Below are 15,702 nucleotides of genomic sequence, written 5' to 3' on the forward strand. Positions count from 1 at the left end.
CAGCCGCAGGGAGACAAGAGTGTTGATGTGTTGCGAAGCAAAACGCAGCCGACGAGCATTGCGAAGCAGAGCCAGCTGAGCGTGGTATAGCAAGGGCCGACACTGCAATATTTTAGCAGAAGGACGGAAGCGTTTCCAGACTTGCCACCATAGAAGTGTACCTCAAGCCCAAAACGAACGTAGTCTGGAGCGTATAAACACTCGGCCTCCGTTTACCAAATCATTCTCATCTCATTGTCACAGCCTACACCATAAGCGTGTGACACCGGCAGCAATGTCCTGGATTGCAGTACAGGATCCGCTACCTGCCCTGAGTCACGAGAGACTCGCAGCCAGAGCAGAGAGCCACCCACTCGCTGGAGGGATATTACAGCCACCTCCACGGCAATGCTGTCTGCACTGCCTCACTGCCATCACGGTCACAGCCGGAGGTATCGCTGACAGTGGTATTAAAGTGATGCCATATTTGGCCCCATCTTTTGCTCTGCCAGCAATGCCCGACGTCTATTGTTCCTCATGAGAGGCTACTGGAGGCATTCACTAAGCTGTTTCTGATGTATTATGGCTGAGGGCCAGAATAAGTTAATTAAACAAATCTATTGTTATCCTGACGTCTCATTTCTCTCTCCATAGGTGACAATCCAGGAGTCATCTGACGTAAGCAATTGAAATATGAAATACTGGTACATTAATAACCAGTGTAGCCATCAGAATGTTCAGATGTCATTTTATGGGATGGAATTCTATGCAACTTGCACTTGGTCGGTCAATAGTGGATGATTAATACTGGTTGCGGATGACGCATATGTGCTCAATTGTAGACAGATCTGATGATTGTGCAGGCCAAGGCAAGATGTTGATACTCTGTAGAGTATGTGCAGCTACAACAGCGATATGTGGGCGAGTGTTATCCTGCTGGAAAACACCACCTGGAATACTGTTCAAAAATGGCAGCACAACTGGTCGACTCACAAGATTGTTGTTGTTGTTGTGGTCTTCAGTCCTGAGACTGGTTTGATGCAGCTCTCCATGCTAATCTATCCTGTGCAAGCCTCTTCATCTCCCAGTACCTACTGCAACCTACATCCTTCTGAATCTGCTTAGTGTATTCATCTCTTGGTCTCCCTCTACGATTTTTACCCTCCACGCTGCCCTCCAATGCTAAATTTGTGATCCCTTGATGCCTCAGAACATGTCTTACCAACCGATCCCTTCTTCTAGTCAATTTGTGCCACAAACTTCTCTTCTCCCCAATCCTATTTAATACTTCCTCATTAGTTATGTGATCTACCCACCTAATCTTCAACATTCTTCTGTAGCACCACATTTCGAAATTTTCTATTCTCTTCTTGTCCAAACTATTTATTGTCCATTTTTCACTTCCATACATGGCTACACTCATACAAATACTTTCAGAGACGACTTCCTGGCACTTAAATCTATACTAGATGTTAACAAATTTCTCTTCCTCAGAAATGCTTCCCTTGCCATTGCCAGTTTACATTTTATATCCTCTCTACTTCGACCATCACCAGTTATTTTGCTCCCCAAATAGCAAAACTCCTTTATTACTTTAAGTGTCTCATTTCCTAATCTAATTCCCTCAGCATCACCCGTCTTAATTGAGCTACATTCCATTATCCTCGTTTTACTTTTGTTGATGTTCATCTTATATCCTCCCTTCAAGACACTGTCCATTCCGTTCAACTGCTCTTCCAAGTCCTTTGCTGTCTGTGACAGAATTACAATCTCATCGGCGAACCTCAAAGTTTTTATTTCTTTTTCCAGGATTTTAATACCTACTCCGAATTTTTCTTTTGTTTCCTTTACTGCTTGCTCAATATACAGATTGAATAACGTCGGGGAGAGGCTACAATCCTGTCTCACTCCCTTCCCAACCACTGCTTCCCTTTCATGCCCCTCGACTCTTATAGCTGCCATCTGGTTTCTGTACAAACTGTAAATAGCCTTAGGCTACCTGTATTTTACCCATGCCACCTTCAGAATTTGAAAGAGAGTATTCCAGTCAACATTGTCAAAAGCTTTCTCTAAGTCTACAAATGCTAGAAACGTAGGTTTGCCCTTCCTTAATCTAGCTTCTAAGATAAGTCGTAAGGTCAGTATTGCCTCACGTGTTCCAACATTTCTACGGAATCCAAACTGATCTTCCCCGAGGTCGGCTTCTACCAGTTTTTCCATTTGTCTGTAAATAATTCGCGTTAGTATTTTTTAGCTGTGGCTTATTAAAATGATAGTTCGGTAATTTTCACATCCGTCAACATCTGCTTTCTTTGGGATTAGAATTATTATATTCTTCTTGAAGTCAGAGGGTATTTCGCCTGTCTCGTACATCTTCTCAGCAGATGGTAGAGTTTTATCAGGTCTGGCTCTCCCAAAGCCGTCAGTAGTTCTAATGGAATGTTGTCTACTCCCTGGGCCTTGTTTCTACTCAGGTCTTTCAGTGCTCTGTAAAACTCTTCACGCAGTATCGTATCTCCCATTTCATCTTCATCTATATCCTCTTCCATTTCCAAAATATTGTCCTCAAGTACATCGCCCCTGTATAGACCCTCTATATACCCCTTCCACCTTTCTGGTTTCCCCTCTTTGCTTAGAACTGGGTTTCCATCTGAGCTCTTGATATTCATACAAGTGGCTCTCTTTTCTCCAAAGATCTCTTTAATTTTCCTGTAGGCTGTATCTATCTTACCCCTAGTGTGATAAGACATAGAAATTTGCATACAAGGTGCGTGGGATACCCACGAGAGTTCTCTGCTCTCATGCGAAATTTGCACCCCAGACAATAACTACAGGTGTAGGTCCAGTGTGTCTATGCCGAAAACAGTGTGGTTGCAGGCCTTCAAGTGGCCAACCAATACAGAGCCATCACTGGCACCGAGGCAGAACCAGCTTTCATCGGAGAACATTACAGACCTCCACCTGGCCCTCTAATGAGGTCCCGCCTGATACCGCTCAAAAAGTAAGTGGACGTGGCCTGGGGTCAGTGGAATGCACGCTACAGTGCGTCTGGCTCGAAGCATTCCTCCAAGCAACCGATCTGTAACAGTTCGTTGTGTCGCTTCGGTGCCAAAAACGCTCAAATTGCTGCTGTAGATGCAGTACCGTGTGATAGAGCCTTACACCAAACACGGTGGTCTTCCCTCTCGCTAGTACCACGTGGCCTTCCGGAACCTGGAATTGTTGCGACCTTACATTCTCGTGACCACCGCCGCCAACAGTCATGTATAGTGGCTACCTTCCTGCCAAGTCATTCTGCAGATCTCAGGAGGAACCATGCAGCTTCTTGTAGCCGTATTACACGATCTCGTACAATCTCAAAGAGGTGTTGATAATGACTTCTGTTTTGCCTTAAAGGCATTCTTGATTAACATCAACTCACACGTCCAATCTCAAAGATAAATAAAGCTCACGACCGTTACAGCGTGTACTTAAAGCAAACCTGGTTTGTATCCCCATAGTGACGCTGGTAGCACCACTGTTATGGGACTGGCACGAAATCTGTACAGATCTCATCTTTTAGATGTGGAACACGCCAACCAACTTTCGTTTGTCAAACAACTCCTTCTTGTTATTGCGATTGTTTTTCATCAGTATATGTACCGTAAAATGCTTTAATTTTACAGACACAACAGTGGTAAATGTGGGTACTATGTGCAGAATATGTTACAAATACATGTAGTAGAAAAGAAGAAATAAATTACAATGTCAAACCAGATGCGGCAGACGTACTGAATGAAGAGCGAAAATGAAGTAAGCGACAAACTCTATTCCTTTAGTCATTTTGTTGGCATGTCACCAATAAAAACTTTCGTAACGGTTTGGAATTAAGTTTGTTGGAAGACGCCAACCACTCTCATTCTCAAATGATGGATGAATATAGTCTGGGTAATTGCGCGTCGTGAATTGCACTGCCTCAAGACATATAGCAGGTGCGCAAAAATGTATTAACACCCAAAACACAACACATAACCTTGCCTAATACGGCAAAGGAAGCCCACTGCATTCAAAAAAGCTTCCACTCATTTCAGAATGGATAAATACAGGCCCCGTATGGTTTTAAAGTGTATCTCATACCATTCTTCCTTCAATATAGTGGCAGGTTCACGTAACGACAATGAACAGCCGAAGAAACTGGTACACTTTCCTAATATCGTGTAGGGCCCCCGCGAGCACGCAGAAGTGCCGCAACACGACGTGGCATGGTCTCGACTAACGTCTGAAGAGGTGCTGGACGGAACTGACACCATGAATCCTGCAGGGCTGTCCTAAAATCCGCAAGGGTATGAGGGGGTGGAGATCTCTTCTGAACAGTACGTTGCAAGGCATCCCAGGTATGTTTAATAATGTTCATATCTGGGGAGTTTGGTGGCCAGCGGAAGTGGTTAAACACAGAAAAGTGTTCCTGGAGCCACTCTGTAGCAATTCTGGACGTGTGAGTGTCGTATTGTCCTGCGGGAATTGCTTAAGTCCGTCGGAATGCACAATGGATATGAATGGATGCAGGTGATCAGACAGGATGCTTACGTACGTGTCACCTTGCAGAGTCGTATCTAGACGTATCAGGGTCTCATATCACTCCAACTGCACACGCCCCACACTATTACAGAGCCTCCACCAGGTTTAACACTCCCCTGTTGACGTGCAGAGTCCATGGATTCATGAGATCATACCCGTACACGTCCATCCACTCGATACAATTTGAAACGAGACTCGTCCGACCAGGCAACATGTTTCCAGTCATCAACAGTCCAATGTCGGTGTTGACATGCCCAGGCGAGGCGTAAAGCTTTGTTTCGTGCAGTCATCGAGGGTACACTAGTGGGTCTCCGGCTCCGAAAGCCCATATGGATGATGTTTCGTTAAATAGTTCGTACGCTGACACTTGCTCATGACCCAGCATTGAAATCTGCAGTGATTTGCGGAAGGGTTGCACTTCCGTCACGTTGAACGATTGTATTCAGCCGTCGTTAGCCCCATTCTTGGAGGATCTTTTTCCGGCCGCAGCGATGTCAGCAATCTGAGGTTTCACCGGATTCCTGATAGTCACAGTATACTCGTGAAATGATCGTACGGGAAAATCCCCACTTCATTGCTACCTCGGAGATGCTGTCATCCATCGATCGTGCGCTGACTATAGCACCACGTTCAAACTCACTTAAATTTTGATAACCTGCCATTTAAGGAGCAGTAATCTATCGGACAACTGTGCCAGATACTTGTTGCCTTACATAGCCGTTGCCGACCGCTGCTACGTATTCTGCTTGTTTACAAATCTCTGTATTTGAATACACATGCCTATACCAGTTTCTTCGGCGCTTCAGTGTGTCATGGAGGTATATAGCGATCACGCACCCTTCTCTGCAACGTAGACCACAAAGATTCAATAATATTGGGATCTTGTGGCTGTGGTGGGCAGGAAAAATGCGACAGTTCCTCGTCGTGTTCACGAAACCATTGCTGCGATGCGCCATGGGATGGACCTGATCAGCCAAAATGGTCGTTCAATGACTGACAGCAATGCGACCTTAAAGACTATCCATGGGGCTCAAGGAATACCACTATATGGCTGACCGAATCATCACCGAACGTTCCCCATGTTTCACACGTGGAACGCAAATCCGGCCATAAACTGGAAACAGTATAAAACAAGAGCCATCTGAGCAAATGTCATTCTTCCATTATTCCACAGTGAAGTGTTATGGCTTCGACTCTACGTTTTCCTATTACGGGCATTTGCGTCACCGACAAGTGGTTTTGGAATAACAGTTCGCCCCGAGCTCCCTTCATGTTGTTTTGGTGCTGGTAGGGTTCGCAAACCGGACATTCAGTTCTGCAGTTACTTTTGCAGCTGTCATCATCTTATTTTGCGTCACAGTTCTCTTCAGTGACCGTCTGTCACGATCACGAAACACACACTTTCATCCGAGTTGTGACACAGCGGACGATGTTTTTCCGCTTTCCCTGTACGCGGTATAAATCTTCGATACGTTGCCTCTTGAAACAGTATACACTTCGGCTACTTTGGTTACGGAAAGACCCATCTTACGGGCACTAATATTTTGATTACGCTCGGATTCACTTAAATCCGACGTAATTCACCCACAATTACACAGGACACTGTTACCACCACAACTGATACTTCCAGGGTCTTGGGGACATTGGACAAGTGCCGTTCATGACCAAATGCAATGGTGCATTTTGCAGGCTTTGGTCAACGTGCATTTCTCGTGGGTTCTCCACATTTTTATCCAAACCTTAATAAATAGTTTCTAACTATGATACTTGTCTTATTTCTATAAACCTTTAACAGAAGATTACGGCTCTTAATGATTGGATTATGACAGCACAACTTATTAAATACTGAACATCAATTTTTTGTTACCACTGGAAAGTGTTAGAAATACAACCTGCAACTGAATTAGGGTGTTGGTAGATTACCGTTATAGATGATCTTGCAAACAATATAAATAATTACCTCAGACTTTTTGCAATAATGCAATTATCTATAATGATGTACTGCGTGGAGAAAAAACTGAACAGATATTCAGTCAGATTTTGATAAGATTTCAAATTGGCGTGAAGACTGTCAGCTTGTTTTAAATGTTAAGAAATACAGAAGTGCTTCCTTCACAAAAGAAAAATACTATCCTATGACTACCATATCAAAGAGTTGAAGTTAGTATCAGTTAACTCATATAATTACTTGGATGTAATAATATATGGGGCACGAAATTCAGTGGCCGCATATTTTCAGCCGTAAGAGTACCACGTGTCAGATTTCGTTTCATTGGCAGGATATTTGGAAAAGTTTTACAAAGAAGATGGCTTGTAAATTATTTATACATCTCGTCGTAGACTATTACTCGCAGAATATTGCTGGGAATTATACCAAACAGAATTAACAGGTGACATTGCAAGTTGGTCACAGGTTTGCTTGGCTCACGGGAGATGCGTAACGGAGATCCCCATCAGACTCCAATTGTAGGCATTATCAAAGAGACGCTGTGTGGATTCCCTCATCAGGGACGCGGCAGGAAGCTGACTACTTTTCGGATTTAAGCAGGTGTTCGCCCTTCATGACCTTGACGTTGACGGGATATTTCGTTTTCCATTCAGTTACACGCTTAGTCCACGAGGTGTACAGTAACACATTATTTTTCGATCTAGGCGCGTTCAGTGCACTTCGCAGAACTCCGCTCGCTTAGTTCCGCCTTTGGCCACACAGCGCTGCTAGCGGCACCAACAGAGTACTGAGTGGGGGCGTCGAAGGGCTACCGGAGAGCAACCGTTCACGCGAAGACGCAGTTTTCGGTTGTTCGTTGCGCGCGTGAGACAGTGTTATCCGCGGTGCAGTAGCATCAACGAAGAAAGGTAAGGGTAGAACAACCGACGGCATGTATTACATTACTGCTCTGTAATGTAAATTTTTGTTTGACACACTTTCACGCGTTGGAATCAGTGTAACCATGAACAAGTGTTTTATAATAGGAAAGTAATAACGTATTGTTTTGTCGATTATTTTGGGTTCAAGCACCAGTTCTCTTTTGTCGTTATTTGTGCACTTCATTGCAGCGAAAGTTTCTTTATTTTGTGCGGTGTCTCGTATTTCAGAGACGGGGATTTTAACAATGCTGTCGAATTTGTACTGTGTTATTCGATCAATGTAGCCACTTCCGCGCTCGTTTAAGATGCATCTGTGAAAGACCCATGCTTTTAAGGGTTCCCGTCGAGTTATGAACATTGTCTTTGTGAGGAAAGTTAGTTACAGCTGTCGACCCGTTAAGTCACGTGTAGATAAGACAGAAAAGTTTGCATTGTTTGTATTCTGTGACCTGATGTATTTTTGTTGATAAAATGCTACCTGATAGTGAGTTAATTGGGATTCACTGTTACGTCGCATTTTATTAACAAAAATACGTCAGATCGCAGAACACAAAAAATGCTAACTTTTCTGATCTGTCGACTCGTGACTTAACAGGAAAAGTGCTTAAATGTTTATGCTGTAGAAGTTGAAAGCGTAGTAACTAGGAAGCTGAACCATTTCATGGGACTGATCCGTATCTTCAAAGAGATATGAACGCATTTCCTATGTTGGGATGTATGAGAGCGGCTACGTTGACAATGTAAGAGACATTTGAAGACAAGCAACAAGCCAGTTCTATTGTTGTAATGTTAGCGAGCTACTGGAAATCTGGCAACAGTAAACGCATTGTTCTGTTATATTATGTCACGTTTTGTAAAACAAAATTATTGGAAACTCTAACGTCAAGATTAAGAACATATTACCCCCAAATTCCTATCCTTCGCTGTTTGAGAACATTTTTCGCTACGAGATAAGCACTTTTCCAGCTACGAGATAATCAGATTTTCCATTGGTTCCAGTACATTAACACCAGTCTAGTGATAAATGCTTTTGTGGTTTTCTTTACACAGACGTGGGGAAAAAGTAAGACATAGATTACGGTGCAGTGAAACTTTGTGTCTGGCAGTGAAGAATGTTAGAATAGGTCAGTTGATAATTAGCGTCGACTGTGAAACTCAAAACATCCAGATTCTAATCGTTGTGTATCACGCGACGAAATTTATCAGGAAGTTAAATAATTCTGTAATTTCGAGACATTTTTAGCGAAGTATCAAATCATAATTTTGTTTTATGGTGCTACGAAGACGAACGCCACCAATCGACTCTTTCCACTTATTAATATAACATTGCTTTACCATAACAAGTAGCCCATCTTGAGAAAGTTTTCATACCGTGTTAGATGAATATTTCGTTGATAAGAATTGGACAATTGCGTACTCACCACTAGAGACTGGGTATCGAATGAAAGTTATTGATACTTCATTAATGAGTAGTATCATAAGAAAAGTAAGGTACACATAAAATTATAGATTTCTTGTAGTTTCCATATTTAACCTTCGGTAAGATTAGAGTGGGTACTATCGCCCCGTTTACATGGGGCTCGCAATCCCGTATTTCGTAAACCGGTTTCCCAGTACCGCTTCTGGGTGATAATGTAAATACTTCAAAATCGATTCTGGAAATCAGGTACTAATTGTCGGTTTTTCCAATTTCGCAATCGGTTTTCGCACCCATGCAAGTGCAATCAGTTTTGAAAATTTTCGGCTAATACGAAAGGAGTGGCTTTTTGTACAATGAAAGATAAGTAGAAATATTAGGCTGAAGCTGTTTACGCCTCGTCTAACGCTGTTTGCGCTTCGTCTAATTGACGAGAAAAAGTGGCTGTACTGACTAAATCAGAAGCTGTGCCGGCCGGGGTGGCCATGCGGTTCTACGCACGCCGACACGGTAGCTCAGCGTGTTCGGTCAGAGGGTTACGTGCCCTCTGCAATAAAAAACTTGAGTTAATCGATCATCAACGAACGGATGTCTTAACGACGTCCGCCCCGAGCAGACGTAACGAACAAAAGCGAACAGAATGAGATTTTTAAGGCGCTATAGTTTGGAGCCGAGCGATCGCTACGGTCGCAGGTTCGAATCCTGCCTCGGACATGGATGTGTGTGATGTCCTTAGGTTAGTTAGGTTTGATTAGTTTTAAGTTGTAGGCGACTGATGGCCTCAGAAGTTAAGTCGCATAATGCTCAGAGCCATTTTTTTGTAACAGCTGTTTTCCAGGCGCCATATTTAACTGTGCTAGCAAAAGTTAACGTAACATGTAAACACGATAGCGGAAAACGGTTTTCGAAATTCGATTTTCGTCTTATGGAAGATGTGTCGCATGTAAACGTTGTGTCTCACTCTCAGTTGGCTCCAATTCTCCGTCTCCTATAGTACGATGAGAAAGTCGATTGACATACGTTTGAAGTAGAATAATGCTATTTTTATTCATGTTTGAATAATTACCTGAAGACTTCAAATTTTTTAAGCAGATTTTGCACCTCATTGTTATCCAGTTTATGAAAATACTAAAAAGTCTCGTTTTTGGTAGACGCTATTCTGCCTGGTGATTCAGTAGTTCTTGCACTAAAAGTGTGTGTGTGTGTGTGTGTGTGTGTGTTTGTTTTTTTAACTATACGAAAACAAGTCAAATACTGCAAACAATAGGATTCCAAGTGAAGAAACTGCGAACGAAACGTTGCCAAGGTTGGCGACGTGTCGCAAATCGTTTCGTACAGTAAGTCTGTCGCACGCTCACCGCGTTGTACGACCGTTGGCGTTCACGGTTCCAATTGTTCAGCTGTTGGGAACAGATTGTGAGTCATGCGGACAACGGTTTGGATAAATAATAAAGATTCAACTGATAATTACTAGGATCATTCGATACGATACCTGCTATGAAGTATTGATGTCAGTTAAAGTATGAAGCGAGAAGTGTAGAATAAACAAGTGTCACTATCGACTTGAAAGTACTCGTGACTGGGCCTACCAGGTTCTGCGCCAGAGTGGGCATCTCGGGTTGTTTTCGCGTATACGACGAAATTCTGCGGAGATTTCACGAGAAACGACTCTGCTGCTGGTCACTATCCATTATATGTTTTGACTGTCTTCTAAATGATACTAAATTTGTATGTCGGTCTACTGGAGCAAAATGAGACCTAAGATTACAAAGATTTAGTTTTCTTTGGGTGTGAGAGAGAGGTGGAGTGTCGTGCCACATCGCTAGATACGCCTTTACCCCCATCAGAAACGAATTATTTTTCAGGTGCCAATATTTCCCACATCAAATCATCGGACAGGAGACAGCGTGACATACTGTATTGATGTGGTTTCAGTATATTTGAAGACATAAGCGTATCTGGGTACTAGCGGAGCCCAGATCCAATGAGGAAGAATTTTGAGTGAGGCAAATCGATAAGCAACTTTCATAGTTGATGCATCCAACAAGTTGTTTTCATATCAAAAGGGCAACATGTATAGAAGTTCAGACGCAACAAAACAGGTAGAAAACTAAATATTCGTACACATTTACTCTCCGTATAACTCAAGAAGCAGGCCACTTGAGTTAATTATTTCAGTCAGGTAATGAAATTCCACAAACTTATTGCACATTTTTAAGCAATAAGTATAGTAACTTCCATGGTAATTAAAGTGTTGCGTTCATCCGTCTGTGGGAATTAATAGATTAGCTTCTAGATGGTATTTTGCATTTCATGAATGAAATACACGGTTTTACTTTATTTGTCCGTTTAAAAATTAACAGTTTATCATATCCAATGTATTAGACAGATTCAAGCTTCTGATTACTTTGCAAATGAGTTAAGTGCTCTCTTTCTCAAACACTGGTGGAGTATAGGCTGGGTAATCGTGCTCCGTCTTAATCAAAACTGTTTAAATGTGTGTGAATTCCTAAGGGACCAAACTGCATAGGTCATCGGTCACTAGACTTACACACTATTTATACTAACTTACGCTAAGAACAACACACACACCATGCCCGAGGGAGGATTCAAATCTCCGGCGGGAGGGCCGCTCAGTTCATGCGAGGACGCCTCAAACCGCGCGGCTACTGTTTGTCAGGCATCTCAGTGTTCATGACATCAAATCTCCTGAATTGTGCGCCGTACAATGATATAATTCCGCAGGTACATTCAGTGGTATATGTGGATACTATGTATAAAATGTGTTACGAATAGAGAAAGTAGTAAAGAAGTACGCTCTAACACAAAAAGGATGCACCATGAAGGAACTTACAGAATGGGACGGAAAACGGTAGGTGTGATGTACGTGTATAAACAAGCAAAACATTACAGTTTCAGAAATCGTGGATTATTTATCCAAGAACAAGAGCTTCACAAATGGAGCAAGTCAACAACGCGTTGGTCCACTGCTGGCCCCACCTTCTACAAGCAGTAATTCGGCTTGGCATTATTTGGAGTCGGTGGATGTCTTCTTGAGGGACATTGTGCAAAATTCAGTCCAATTGGCGCGTTAATTCGTCAAAATCCCGTGATGGTTGGAGGGCCTTGCCCATAATATTCTGGGAGAGAGTCGTCCCATACGGATAATAGATAATTCATTCATGGTACGTCGTTTCGTGTCTTCCCTGTTTCACTCTTAGAATGTAATAAATTAGCGTCGTGCCTAATACTTCAGTTTTGCTGCAAGAACAATGAAAACTTAGTAAGCCATAAACGTTTTTCATTTCACCATTTTGCTGGCGCATCAGCGATAAAAAGTTTCACAAAGGTTCGAAATTAGGTGTAAAGTTTGTTGCAAGACACAGAGTGCTCTCGTTCTTAAATACTGAATGAATAAAGTCTGGATATTTGCGCGCGGTGAGTTAAGACATGTATGTGCTAGGGGTATTCAAATGAAAAAGAGACAGATGGAAAAAAGTAATTGAACTGTTTATTATTTCAAAAATAATCGCCACAACTGTTAATACATTTATTCCACTGTGAGGTAAGACGGTAAGTGCCTTAATGGAAAACTGTTCGCTGTTGGCTAGGGAGTCATGATTTACGCGTGCACTTTTTCGTGCGAAGCAAATCGACGGTTACAAATGTCTTTCTTCAGGGCTCCAAAAATATGGCAATGGCTTGGGGAGAGATCGGGAATGTATGGGGGATGTGATGCACCCTTGCCCTTTCCCCTCCCCCAATTCTTCATAGCCGACATGCACCAAATACTTGTTGGAGCTTTGTCTGATCTTCAATACAGATTTTCTGTATTTACTTTGAAGTTTTAGTTTTTGTAACGTAAAGGGTGTTAAGTATGTAGTTATGCAACGGATTAATCTACTGTTACAGCGTTTGTTTCGCATTCACATTCTTTAGCCTCGTAAACTCACAATTTAACGTAGACCTCAGGTTACACTGTAGATCATTTTGGCCGGCCGGTGTGGCCGAGCGATTCTAGGCGCTACAGTCTGGAAGCGCGCGACCGCTACGGTCGCAGGTTCGAATCCTGCCTCGGGCACGGATGTTTGTGATGTCCTTAGGTTAGTTAGGTTTAAGTAGTTCTAAGTCTTAGGGGACTGATGGCCTCAGAAGTTAAGTCTCATAGTGCTCAGAGCCATTTGAACCATTTTGTAGATCATTTTGTTACCACAAACGAAGTTGTGAAGGGAGCTGGGGTACTATCACACTTCAGCTCAAAGATTTATTGTGCCGGTCACTGGCTGCAGTTTTGTCACCTAATTCCTTCTATATTTATATCATTTAAAGACAGGCACGAGTCTGAAACAAGCAACGGAAACAAATCGTCATTTTGATTAAATGGGCCATTCTGTTGTTGTTCCCTTATAATTACTATTATATAATTATGTACCACACACAGTAAATATGAGTATGTTACTGTTTCCAACAGGAAGATAGTTTTACTTTCATTTGGCACAATCAAAGTTGTCCACCCGATAACCTCCTTATCGTAGCTAGAAATACCTTCCATTTTTTACATAATATTTGTTCATAATATAAGATTAATAATGCCCGATTCCAAACGTAAGAAATGAGAAATTAGTACCTGATTGTAGTGTAGGCAGGAGTAGGAAGTCCCCCCAATGTTTGATAAAACAAAGTTTTAGTTTGCTTTTGTGACCTGAAGGAAAAGTAATGTACAATTCTTGAAATAAGAGAACAATACAAATTAAGCAGTTAATGTTGAGAACTGTAGATGGGTGGGCAGTCACGCAAAATGTGTTTCTTCTTCACTTCATGAGAAGTTTAGCGCGATGACTGATGGGAGCAGCTGTTTCTAATCGTCCCGGTCGGCGCTACGGCTTTTCTCAGCGCAGCCAACAGTCATTTATAGTTAGCAAACGACAACGTGTTCAGTTCGTCTGCATAATCGTAAAGAAAAGACAACGTGTAACGTAACACACGGAAACGTTACTTGCACTGAATTTGAAATGACTGAAATTTTTGGCATGCAGTAAAGATACTCTTCGCACGCATAATTGGAAGGTAAGATTGGTAGCGACCGCAAACAAGTGAATATCGATTCGATCATTCACTTCTGTTGAAACAGTTACTTCCGTCAGTCATCGCGCAGTAACTCTTCACAAAGTGAGGAAGTCATACAGTCAACGATGGTGTAATTAGAGAGGCAACACGCGTGTTGGGAACACAGTGTGCTTTCCAAAAGCAACATCCTCGCACTTGCATTCAGCGCTTTAGGAAAACCTATATGTGGATAGCCACACGAGTAATTGAAGTTATAGTTCTTCAGAATACGAGTATTTACTCTACGCCACTTTGTTTGGTGTGCATGAATGGTTATCTGAAAAGTCTTAACTGAGTAGTAACAAACACTAGCTGAGATGTTGCCGAGCTAACACATTTGAAAATAGAAGAGTTTCTGAGGTGCAAGCTGTATTTAAAATTAATTAATTTTTACTTCACAACAGTACCATCACTCCAGAATTTAATACGATTCAAACGTGGCAATCCCTCCCAATGCGCAAACTGGGTAATGAGAACCATACATTCAAACGTGACAGTTAGTCCCTCCCAGTGTGCAAGATGACTAATGGAAAACTCACACACACACACACGAAAAAGTTTGCAGCAAAATCAAGAAGCCGTCCTATTCTGTTAACATCAACGTCGTGTTTTGCTTGCATTTTGATTTTTTGCCCCTTTCTATTTGCAGTCTTACACGTTTCTTATACATTAGTTGACACCCTTAAATGTTCTGTAGCTTCGGGATGTTCACACAAACGTATTCAGTACTGTACCTGACTTCTTAATACCTTACTGGCTGTGACATAAAACAGTTAAATGTGCATGCTATTCCTACTAAACACTAATAAGTGCAAAGATGCAGCACGCCAGTAATTGGACATAATTCACGAAAAATAGTAAATGAACTGAATAAGGCTTAAATGGAAAGTGGATGCGCTTTAAAAACTGTTTATAGCTTGGGGTAGAGTCTAAATGAAGACATTGAATAAAAAATCAAAATTTAAGGTACATAATAATGTCAGAACGTCTCCGGCCACTATTGTTTCATTGTTTCTGTTCTGCTGTCGTTCTTCTGAAGAACTGAAAATTGAGTTGTTTTTTTTTTTTCAGATTGCGTTTTCTACAGTTGATTTTGTGGGAATGGCTCTATAGTTAAAATTGAACATAAAAACCAAAGTGAATCAAATGCATTACGTTTACCTTCCTCCTGCCTTGCATGTTTCTCTTACATAATGTAGTGGTTGATAAAAAAGAAAAAAGAGAAGAAAAGAAGAGGTTGAATATGTGGGGAGAAATGGTGAATAAAAAAAGAGTTTTAAAATCGTTAATGACCTTGAAAAAGGGAAGGAATGATATGCAAATCGGACTTCGTATTACAGGAAAGTTATCGGACTTCATTCGGAAAAGCTATTGTTGGGGTGGTCCTTGTGGCGTTTCTGAGCAAAAGTCAAACCAATTTCCACTACTAAAATTATTTGAAAGAGAACAGAGAATAACAAAATGTGATTAACAGGGGGAAATGGTGTAGACAAGAGTTCATTCTTTACCATGTTAACATGCCTTCTCTAGTGCGGCGTCCAGGTCTTGTTCTCCAAAACTCTCCTGCTTCATTTCTGCGTGAAAAGTCGTAGCTGCTCCGAAATCTTGCAATAAATTTCATTTTCCAGGAATTACTAATGTATACAAATTAAAACCGTCTTGCTATTGAATACAATGTATTTTACGTTGCTGCTTCCATCCTCCAAATTTCATACAAACTTCCACTATACGTCTGCACATCAAAGTTTTTTTCGTCTTAATCCGACCGAGACTAG

The 15,702-nt window shown here is 41.8% G+C and overlaps 1 protein-coding gene across 1 annotated transcript in view; it reads left to right on the forward strand.

The window, feature by feature from the left end:
- The first annotated feature begins 7,322 nt into the window (after window positions 1-7,322).
- LOC126335798 (uncharacterized) overlaps window positions 7,323-15,702 on the forward strand; it is a 121,987-nt gene continuing 113,607 nt past the window's right edge. The window contains exon 1 of the mRNA XM_049999263.1: window positions 7,323-7,392. The gene's annotated coding sequence lies outside the window, so the exon portion shown is untranslated. The remainder of the gene's footprint in view (window positions 7,393-15,702) is intronic.

The sequence above is a fragment of the Schistocerca gregaria genome, chromosome 2 (assembly GCF_023897955.1).
Source record: "Schistocerca gregaria isolate iqSchGreg1 chromosome 2, iqSchGreg1.2, whole genome shotgun sequence".
NCBI lineage: Eukaryota > Metazoa > Arthropoda > Insecta > Orthoptera > Acrididae > Schistocerca > Schistocerca gregaria.